The sequence below is a fragment of the Mus caroli genome, chromosome 9 (genome assembly GCF_900094665.2).
Source record: "Mus caroli chromosome 9, CAROLI_EIJ_v1.1, whole genome shotgun sequence".
Classification (NCBI taxonomy): Eukaryota; Metazoa; Chordata; class Mammalia; order Rodentia; family Muridae; genus Mus; species Mus caroli.
This window is the reverse complement of record NC_034578.1, coordinates 59,464,995-59,476,321: the sequence shown is the minus strand read 5'-3', so window position 1 is coordinate 59,476,321 and position 11,327 is coordinate 59,464,995. Positions and strand designations below refer to the sequence as shown.

Here is an 11,327-nt window from a genome sequence, read left to right as displayed (position 1 = left end):
AGTCTCTAAATGGTCCATCCTTTCATCACAGCTACGAACTTTGTCTCTGTAACTCCTTCCCTGGGTGTTTTGTTCCCAATTCTAAGAAGGTGCACAGTCTAAGAAGGTGCACAGAGCTTTTTTTATTCTATTCTTTTTATGTATTTGTTTTTGTGTGAGTGTGTGTGTGTGTGTGTGTGTGTGTGTGTGTGTGTGTGTTGGGGGAGAGATGCATATAACTGTGCCAACACACAGGCAAGAAGAGGGCATCAGATTCCTTGGAGCTGGAGTTGTAAACTTAGGCCATCATGATCACAAGGTTAATGCCCTTAACCACTTAGCTACCTCTCCAGGCCCTAAAGCTTACTTAAAAAGAGATCAGAGAGAGAGAGAGAGAGAGAGAGAGAGAGAGAGTACATACCCACAGTTATCTATATATAGCTAGCTATGTATAGGTATCATTTCTAGTTCCCTCCAGATATATACCTATTAGGATAATTGTGTGTTTCTGTATGTTCATTCAGATGAATTTTAATTGTAGTTAGTGATAGGTGAGATTATGAATATTTTTACTGCTCAATGAGATAAACAGATACACTGAAGGTTAAAAGAACTAAGTTTCCTATTTTACTTTAGATTCAATTCCCAGCCCAAGAACATTCTTTAATACGAGAGGCTTTACAGTGTCTGCCATAGATAAGATGGAGTGTCGCACCCAATATCATCTATGTAGTGCACGGCTCAGACGAGGTACTGAGGCTTAGTAAAACCAGTCCACCTGCAAATACCTGATGCCTGTGGAATGTCAATCATTCGGGGCGGGGGGTGGGGGTGGGGGTGGGGGAGCAGAAACCAATGAGAAAAGAGCTTACATTTTCAAACTTTACTTGTTTGCTTGTTGCTTGTTTTGCTTTTCGAGACGGTTTCCTTGTGCAGCCCTGGCAGTCTAGGAACTTGCTCTGTAGACTGGGTTGGCCTCCAACTCTTGTGGTAACTTTTTTTTGATTTGTTGGTTTTTTCGAGTCAGGGTTTCTCTGTTTAGCCCTGGCTGTCCTAGAACTCACTTTGTAGACCAGGCTACCCTCGAACTCAGAAATCCGCCTGCCTCTGCCTCCCGAGTGCTGGGATTAAAGGCATGCGCCACCACGCCTGGCACTTGTGGAAACTTTTAAAAACTTTAACCCAATTATTTATTTTTATTCTTAAAGAATTTATTTCTATTTATGTCCGCGTGTGGTTACAGGTACCCACGGAATTGTTGTGTGATGGATTTTTCCCGTGAAAACAACAGAATCGCATCTATTCACTCCAGAAAGGGAACGCATGCCAGACCAAAGCAGAGCGCATGCACGGAAGTCTAACTTGGTGAGCCAATGAGAGTCTGTGGGGTTCCTAGCATGAGGACCAGTGAGTGATTACTTACAGGGAGTAGAGAGGCACAACCTAAACAGGCAGCTCACGACAACCAGAGCGCTGCACAGCTCTTTGCAACTAGAAGCTACACGTCCGTCCGTTGGAGCTCTCTGCACTGCGGGCAGGCAGTTCTGCAGTCTGGTAGTCCAGCAATCTCCTCACTCTGCTTTGCGGTGGGCAGTCTCCTCCCCCAGCAATTGTTTACTGGTTTTATACTGCGGGGGGAGAGGCGGCTGTGAGTCTTTGAAGGTTCTGTTTTCTCAGACTTGTAACCATGAGACTCCGTGTTCCTTCCCGTTTCAGTTGGAGGAAACTGCTCTATACCAGGAGTAGAGGAGAGGGCTTTGGATCTGGAGCCACCAACCTGAGTGCTGGGAAGCACTCCAGTCCTCTGCAACAGCGGTATGTGCTCTTAGCCGCAGAGCCATCTCCTCAGCTCGGAGCTGACCTTCTGAAGAATTAGCTCTAGTCAGTTCCACAGCAACAGAAACCATGACCTGAGCAAGCACCCTTGTAAATATCATATTAAAGAACAAGACACGGAGTGAGTATCAGGGAAGGACCACTTCTACCCACCTATCTCAAATGAGAGGAGCCTTCCATACCTGATCCAATTCAACTAATTGTCAACGGCTCAGTTCAGAATTTAATAGTTTATTCAGGCCTAATAGGAAAGAAGTTAAGATAGTTCTTGAAATTATATATATATATATATATATATATATATATATATATATATATGGCCTAATAGGAAAGATGTTAAGATAGTTCTTGAAAAAAAAAATATATATATATATATATTGCCAGGCAGTAGTGGTGCACAACTTTAATCCCAGCACTTGGGAGGCAGAGGCAGGCAGATTTCTGAGTTCGAGGTCAGCCTGGTCTACAGAGTGAGTTCCAGGACAGCCAGGGCTATACAGAGAAACCCTGTCTCAAAATAAATAAATAAATAAATAAATATAAATAAAATAATAAAAATGAAAATATATCTTCTCCCTTGCCCCTCACCACCTAGAGCAAGTAGGAGAGCTGGCCCAGCCCCTCTCCTTCTGCAGCACTCAGGAGAGCCAGCCCTGTATCTGGTCTGGACAGCACACTTAGAGCTGGCCTTGCTAGCATGGGCAAGCCCACCCTGAAGGCAATAGAGTCGGAGAGCTAGTTCTGCCCCTTGCTGGCTGCAGCATTGGGTCAGCGCTGGAGAGCTCCTCCTGGTGTCAGAGAGCTGGCCGGTTGACCAGCTCAGCTACAACCCAGGCCCAGATCCAGGGCTTTGGGTTGGTCCACCCCAACATCTACCCCATCTGTGAACTGCTGGAGCTCTGAAGGGGCTGCTCCTACAGATAGAAAGCTGCAGAGTCTCCAGGACACATGGGCAAACAGGGTCTCTGAGAGGAGCCCCTTGAGGATCCAACATTGATAGTGTAGCAGAAGCCAGAGGCTGTGGGACACATTGTGAAAACAAGATTTGTTTCTTTTCAGGGGGAGGTTGCAAGGACAGAGTGGGTAGGTACAAAGGGCTGGAGAGTTGAGTACATGTTTTGAAATACACAAAGAGACAGTAAAAAAAGTTAAATAAAAATAAGCAACAACAACAAAAAAATGAGAACATATTTCTTGGCTCTAGGGTTTCATGGCTTTCATCAAACACCTATAAATGTATGTACAAACAGTTTTCCCTAAGGCTGGTCCAATAGTGCAACAGAATGGGTTGTTCCTCATTTGTAAAAGGGAAACAAACAAACAACAAAATATCCAAATGTTCCTGCCTTTTATCCACATCCAAGACACGAGGTCCTCCATTGCTGCTGCCCACTTTATACCTCATTACCATCTTGAACCACACCCACTCCCTGGTCCCTTTCCTCTCTCCCCATTAGCCTCTCTTCCACTTCTGTGTTCACATCTTGGTGTGTGTGTGACCATGAGTTGGGCTAGGGTTACCCACAAAGGCACAACGGCCCATTCCCGATGCCCACACCACTGAGCCTCACCCTGTCCTCGAACAGTGATGAACTAACTGTTAATCATAAATGAGGAATCCACGAGGCACACTGGGCATATTACGGGATATATGAGATCGCCACAAACCTTGTGAGTTCAGTGTACCATTTGTTTCTCCATTCTTTTGTTTTGTTTTGAGACAGGGTTTCTCTGTGTAGCCCTGGCTGTCCTGGAGCTCACTCTGTAGACCAGGCTGGCCTCGAACTCAGAAATCCACCTGCCTCTGCCTCCCAAGTGCTGGGATTAAAGGTGTGCGCCACCACCTGTTTCTCCATTCTTAATTAGATAAGAGATACTCAGAACATCTTCAGATCAATTTCTATTTCCTATTTCTAAACTTTTATTTTTTTAATTTTTTTTTAGATTTCTTCCTTTCTTTCAAAGATTTATTTTTTTTTTTTATGTATGTGAGTACACCGTTGCTGTGTTCAGACACACCAGAAGAGGGCATCAGATCCCATTACAGGTGGTTGTGAGTCATTGTGTGGTTGCTGGGAATTGAACTCAGGCTCTATTGAAGAGCAGTCAGTGCTCTTAACCTCTGAGCCATCTCTCCAGCACCCACCCCTTTTCATTTCTGACTCCCACATTGGCTGTACCTGTGTACATTCCCACCCCATTGTGGCTGTTTGTTGTCTCTTCTTTTTGTGGATATTTTTTATTGGGGTCTGTCACAGGTGGGAATATGCCAGAAGGAGACTCTTGATTCCACTCTGGGCAGAGCCTGAGCATAAGAGACCTCAAAGCCCACCTACACAATGACACACTTCTTCCAACAAGGCCACACCTCCTAATAAATGACACTCCCTATGGCCAAACATTCAAACTCCGAGGGTCAAGCCTAGTCAAACCACCACAAATACTATATTGAATAGCAGCAGAGAGAATATATACCTTATTAAAAACCAACTGTTGCAGGATGTGGTGGCGCATGCCTTTAATGCCAGCACCCAGGAGGCAGAGGCAGGGGTATTTCTGAGTTCGAGGCCAGCCTGGTCTACAGAGTGAGTTCCAGGACAGCCTGGGCTATACAGAGAAACCCTGTCTCAAAAAACCAAAAAAAAAAAAAAAAAGAAAAGAAAAGAAAACCAACTGGCTACTGTAACAAACTGTGTTTGGTAATAGGTAATAGAAATTCCTATAAATTCTATACGTAATAGAAATTCCTTCCTTCCCTCCTCCCCACATCCCTTTCTTTCTTTTTAGTTTTTTGAGACAGAGTCTCACCTTGTAGCATTGGCTGGCCTGGAACTTCCTGTGTACACCAGATCTGCTTGCCTCTGCCTCCCAAGTGCTGGGATTAATGTTATAGGTCACCATGTCCAGCTAGAAATGTATGAAGTTATTCAGCCCACTTAGCAGAGCGCTTGCCTGACATAAATGAAAGCTCTGGAATTTTATCCCTAGCATAGCATAAACCGGGTGTGGTTTTCCATATCTGAAATCCCAACTTTTCAGAAGCGAAGGCAAAGGGATCTGAAGTTCAAGGTCATCTGGGACTCCATAGCAAGTATCTTGAGATGCTTGAGAAAGAAGAAAGTTATTTCTCACAGTTCTGGGATATCCAAGGTCAAGGTCCTGGCAGATTCCAGGTGTGCTGAGGGCCTGTTTCCTGGCTCATAGCAACTTCTCGCTGTACCTCACCCTGGTAAAGGAGGAAGAAAACTCCCTCAGACCTTAGTTAGGACAGCAATCTTACTCATATGGGCCTTACCCCTATGATACCATTCCCCGCTAAAGGTCTGCCACAGTTAGGAAGCTGTGAGAGATGAACACAGGTCCTCCGCTCATTCTCTCCCTTTTTATGCAGTCTGGGCCCCCAGACAGGGTATAGTCTCCCTTCTGAGTTACACCTCTCTGTAAACAACCTCATGAACACACCCAGAGGTGTGTCTCCCAGGCGGTTCCAGATCCAGTCCAGTTGACCGGGAAGGTGAGATCACAAGAACCTGCTGACATGGTTTCGGTCACTGACTCTGCATTTCCTTGTTTGCCTACGTTCTTTCTAGGCTTTTTCTTTCTTTCTTCCTTCCTTCTTTCCTCCCCCCCTTTCTTTCTTTCTTTCTTTCTTTCTTTCTTTCTTTCTTTCTTTCTTTCTTTCTTTCTTTCTTTCTTTCTTTCTTTCTTTCTTTCTTTCTTTCTTTNTCTTTCTTTCTTTCTTTCTTTCTTTCTTTCTTTCTTTCTTTCTTTCTTTCTTTCTTTCTTTCTTTCTTTCTTTCTTTCTTTCTTTCTTTCTTTCTTGAGACAGGGTTTCTCTGTGTAGCCCTGCTGTTCTGAAACTCTTTCTGTAGACCCGGCTGCCCTTGAACTCAAGAGATCTGCCTGCCTTTGCTGAGACTAAAGGCATGTGCTGCTGTCACCACCACCTGGACAGAAATCCTAAATAATACAAACTGATAAGACAAAGAAAGTCACCTTTAATTCCAGCACTTGGGAGGCAGAGGCAGCTGAATCTCTGTATTGGACTATAGAACGAGTTCCAGGACAGCCAAGACTAAACAGAAAAACCTGTTTTGAAAACAAAACAAAACAAAACAAAAACAAAAACAAAAAGAATTCTGGGGTTGTTCTGGGTGGACAGACACTTCATAATCCAACATGACCTGAAGGAGAAAGGTTGTGACTCTGACATTCTGGAAGCCATCAGCTATACATTTCCCAACATGCCACTGGGCAGAATAGGTTTTCCAATTATGTTTGTACTATTGATCCTTATCTTACTTGCGATGTAAACCACCCATTGAAATTTGTCGTGATTTGATTTATATCTTGCATACAATACATTCATAGAAATATTATACAAGCAGCAGAGTGTGGTGGCACACACCTTTAATCCCATCAGAGGCATCAGCGGGAGTTGGGTACCTCTATCAGTTAGAGCCCAGCCTGGTCTACATAGTGAGTTCCAAGCCAGTCTGAGCTATATAGAAAGACCCTGTCTCCACCAAACATGTCACAAAAGATGAGTTGGAAGACACATTTTGCAAATGATTATTTCAGTTCTACAAATGTGTGTCATGGGGCATCATACACTTGTAGGCATATATTTTTCACAACCTACTTTGATAAGGGTTCAACCTCTAGCCCACCACCCACCAGAGGTAGTGGAAAAGAAAGGCTATTAGGGTAGGGGGGAATTGGACCTGTTTAGAAATAGTTCATTAGGGCGATTCGAATCTTCCTTGTTCTCAGTCCAGTCCACTAGCAAACAGCACACTCGAATCCAGTTCAATCCAGAAGAAAGCTCAAGGCTCATCAATTGGCCTGAGTTCGCAGAAGCCACAGGAGTTCTTTGGTGAGTTTCTCTCTATAAAGTCACCACAAGCGAAGCTCTGAAACACAGCATAAGGAGAATCAATACATGCATGTTGTCAGCGAAGACTAGCCAGGTGGAACAAACGAAATGAACGCTGGAGCTTCCATTTATATATTTATATTCTATCTAAGCATCATGCATCCTTTCACCTGTGTCGGCTTCAGCAAAACTTCTTTCACCTGTCTGCCCCAGCAAAACATCATCATAACCCGAGTCTCTAAAGAAACCAGGCATTCCTACTTTATCACACCCAGCCCCTCAGGCTCAGTGGTCTTCAGCTCTCAGTTGGTTCCTCCTTGTTGCGGTGGTATTTTGGGAAGTGCTAGAAACTTCATTTGGTGAGGCTTAGTTGGAGGGAGTGGGCTAAAGGGAGGGAAGGTGTCCTTGACCTTGCCCTGGCCCCTTCCTATCTAAGCCCACAGAGCAGGAAGCTTGGCCCCCCTCCCCCTATCATGATGCTCTCTTCCTTATGCCTTACCACAGGCCCACAGTGAATGTGACTGTGGCCTGAGATCTCTGAAACCATGAGCCCAAATGAATCTTTCCTTCTCTTCACCATTTCTCGCCATCACTTGTCACTGTGAGGAAAAGTGGCTGACAGTGTGCACCTGTGTCCCGTGTGTTACCTTGTTCCAATCTGTATTCCTAATTGATCTTTGGTCTATTGCTCTGTTAACTAGAGGGGAATCATTAAAATTTTCAATCATAATTAGGGATCCATCTCTGCAGTTCTGTCCACTCCTGCTATAGACACTGTAAGATCATCCTGTTTTCCCAACTTGCCATTGCAGACAACAGGAGCCCATTATAGATACAGACAAGGCGTCTGCAGCCCAGATACCACCAAGTTCTCAGGTCCTCCTCATAATCTGGCTCTTTCTGTTCATTTTTTAAAAAAGATTTATTTATATATATATGAGTACACTATAGCTGTCTTCAGACACACCAGAAGAGGGCATCAGATGGTTGTGAGCCACCATGTGGTTGCTGGGAATTGACTTCTGGAAGAGCAGTCAGTGCTCTTAACCACTGAGCCATCTCTCCAGCCCTTCTGCTCATTTTTTTAAAAGGCCCCTTCTGGAGAGATGACTTGGTGACAGTCATTTGATTTCCATGTCAATGCAGCCTCTGGAAGATCATCGGACTTGTCTAAATGTATACAGCCGATAGCGGTGTGGCTGGGAGTCCGTCCCAACTGTGTCTGACCTGGCTATACTGTATCTGTGGCCTCAAAATTACACATGCCCCCAGGCGGTGATGGAGAATCCCTAAGGAGAAGCTGTCAAAGCAGAGGTAGATTGACTGATAAAAACTTCAGTAGCCTAGGAGTTTGGAATGTTGTTGATCCAGAGCCCAATTATAATTTATCCTGGGCTATTGTTAGCCCACTAAGTAGCCAATCTTTGCTCTGCTCCCAAGCTCTGCGTCAGAAGGAACACTGTGGCTACTGATAAAAACCCTTTGGAATGTAGTTAATTAGCAAAAGCCTAAATTTCTATCACCCAAAGCTGAGTCATTAGCTAACATCCAGGGCGTACAGCTGAGGTCTGTCCGCTAACTGCTCACTGAGTATTTGCATAAGTTTGAAAAATGTCACAAAACTTCATCCACATTGGAAAGTGAAAATTTGGGGTAACCTAGGTCTATTTGGGCCATACTCACTCATATTTAACTCCAGAATAAATCTTCCTTTTCCCTCTGAAGTGAGAGCTGTGTTTGTTTGTTTTGCATCAAGACCAATAGCTAGACTCATCTGAATTCCAGCTCCCCCATCTGTTTGTTGCTAGGTGATAGCTGTTTCACTGGGTGATAGCTTTGGGCTCTGGATCGTAATATCCCAAAGCATGGTGTTTATGGGTGCTGAGTACTTTGAATGAAAGCCATTGGAAAGCCTCAGACACAGCTCCAAGTAAAGGCTGCTCTGACTGTCTCCCATCCTCCTGCTAAAAGTGGATGGCAGAAACAAGAATTTACAGGAACTGCAAACCAAGCCATAAAACCCATTCCTTCTCCTTCGAGGATCCTCATTCCAGACAGCCCTGCCCCAACCCCAGGCAGAGCCAATCTGAACAGACAGGCTGGGTCCCTGTATGAATGTCACTCTGGCCCTGTTGTCTGATCACATTTCCACAGGTACCTTGCTGAATCTAAATGAAGAAAGACTTTCCCCTAAATTTTTGGGTCTTCATTTCTGAAGGCTTCTGTGATTTCTATTGGATTCTGTGAAATTGATTTGCTAGGCTTTGGTTTTGTTATCTTTTTTTATTTCCGCTTTTTTTTTTTTAATTTCCGTTTTGTGTGTGTGTGTGTGTGTGATTGGGTCCTTCTATGTCTCATGGGCTGGCTTAGAATTTCCTATGCAGCCTTTGCTGGCTTCAAACTAAAGCCCTGTCTTACCCTCACTATGCAGGGATGGCACCCGAGAGCTGTTAAGTTCAGCCTGCCTTGTTACTAAAGAGGAAAATCATGAGAATGTGAGGGCAGACGGCTTAGCAAAAGCTTGTACCTTCCTGCACCGTCCTTAGGCCAGTAAAGTTGACTACTAAAGTTGACCCATGTCCTTGAGAACAGATCTACATCACAGGTGACAGCTGAGTGGTGACCTCCCTTGCATTTTAAACCTTGGAGGCTGGGCCGAGGGCGAGCATTGCCTTGGAATAGTTGAGCAGAAAGGTAGTCACAGTCTCCCATATCCCCTGCCCTAAGACAGCGGAGGTGGCCCTGCCTGCTTTGTTCCCTCCTAGCTGAGCCTTCCTCAAGTCCAAGCACAACAACCCGTCTCAGCATCTTTCAATCAGGAGGGATTAAAAACTCATGCACAGGGCTGGTGAGATGGCTCAGTGGGTAAGAGCACCCGACTGCTCTTCCGAAGGTCCAGAGTTCAAATCCCAGCAACCACATGGTGGCTCACAACCATCTGTAACGAGATCTGACTCCCTCTTCTGGAGTGTCTGAAGACAGCTACAGTGTACTTACATATAATAATAAATAAATAAATAAATCTTTAAAAAAACAAAAACAAAACTCATGCACAGTCTGCTGGGGGTGCCTACACCTTTAGTTCCAGCAATCAGAGCAGAGACTGGCAGTATTCTATGAGGTTAACCTGACCTTCAAAATGAGTTCTAGGTCAGCCAAGATCCTGTCTCAAAACAAAACAAAACAAAACAAAACACCAAAACAACCCTCCCAAACCAACTGAAACAACCAACCAGCCAACAAACAAACAAACAAAAAAACCCATCCTCGCCTCGCTACAAACGGTGAGCTTTAACTGAAGTCAGCAGAGATGTGGTTTCCAGATGCTCCGGACAGAAGCTGATCCCTGTTAGAGGATGCAGACTGTTCTTCATTTCCTACTCAGAGTCACCATGATCTCTGATGCAGTAGCTATTCACGTGCGTGTCCTTCAAATAAAACACATGGAAGAAAAACAGAAAACTGTCCCTGAAGATAGGAACGAATGACTGAAAATCTATCTGCACGTGGATTTGAGCATCTTCCTGACCTCTTTCTGTTGTTTGGTGCCCCCTAGTGGGCTGTGGCAAGCCTGCCTTGAAAAATCAGCCTGGAGCCTTAGACTCTGAGGGCAGCAGAATCTCTGAGGGACAAGAACAGGGGAAGACACAACACAGGATATCTGTTAGCATTGTTTAAGAAAAAGAAAACACAGCCGAAGAGCCCCTCGCGGAAACACCACGGTCCACCTCACAACCTTTTTCTGCAAAACTTACCATGGAGGCCACCCAAACCATATGCCTTGCTTTGGGTGGCTGCACCAACTGGCCTTTTTATCGCATTGTGGCTGATCACAACAGGTGTCCCGGGGATGGCTGTTTCGGGGAGCAGTTGGCCTCCTAAGATCCACTGCCCAACAACAACGGAGAAAAACTTCATACCCTCAACCTGGACCGGATCTGGCATTGGATTGGCTGTGGGACTCACCTGTCTGAGCCTATGGAGAATCTTCGGGGTCTTTCTGGCTTTCCCCCCTTACATCTGATAATGTTCACTGATGCTGAGAGACCACGGAGGAAGAGAGCATTCGAAGTCCTCTTAGCGTCTCAGAAAGCAGAATTAGAGCCCAAAGAGACGGAAGCAAGCCGACTTCCGCGAATACAGCGGTGGCTGCGAGGTCAAAGGGCCTGTAAAACTTGTACATAGAGTTTTGTGTTGGGTTTGAGGATCAATGAATGGAGTTTTTCTAAAAAAAAAGAAAGAAAAGAAAAGAGATGGGTAGAATAAAAGGAGACAAGAAAAAGGAGCTACAGAGGCCGTTTTAGTGGGCAGCTAAGGCTAAAAGGCACGGTTGAGGGGAGTTCTTTCAGGATTTGCTGGGTGTGATAGCACAGGCTGTGACCTGGGAAGTGCAGACAGGAGGGTCAGGAGGTCAAGGGCACACAAGGCTCTGTGTGAGTTAAAGAACTTCCACGATTAGATGCAATCCTGTCTTCAAAAATAATTACCAATGAACGGATCCTCTTCGCTGGACTCTCTTCACAAATATCTGTAAAGTTTCTAGAAACCAAACGCTGGGACAGGAGGTGACAAGAAGACCCAGTCCCCTGTATCCCCATCCTCAGGTGGATTATGGATGTTAAATAAACATATTTGG

The 11,327-nt window shown here is 44.9% G+C and overlaps 1 pseudogene; it reads left to right on the top strand.

Moving 5' to 3' along the window:
- Positions 1-10,876, top strand: part of LOC115031955 — a 48,004-nt pseudogene extending 37,128 nt beyond the window's left edge.
- Positions 10,877-11,327: the final 451 nt, after the last annotated feature.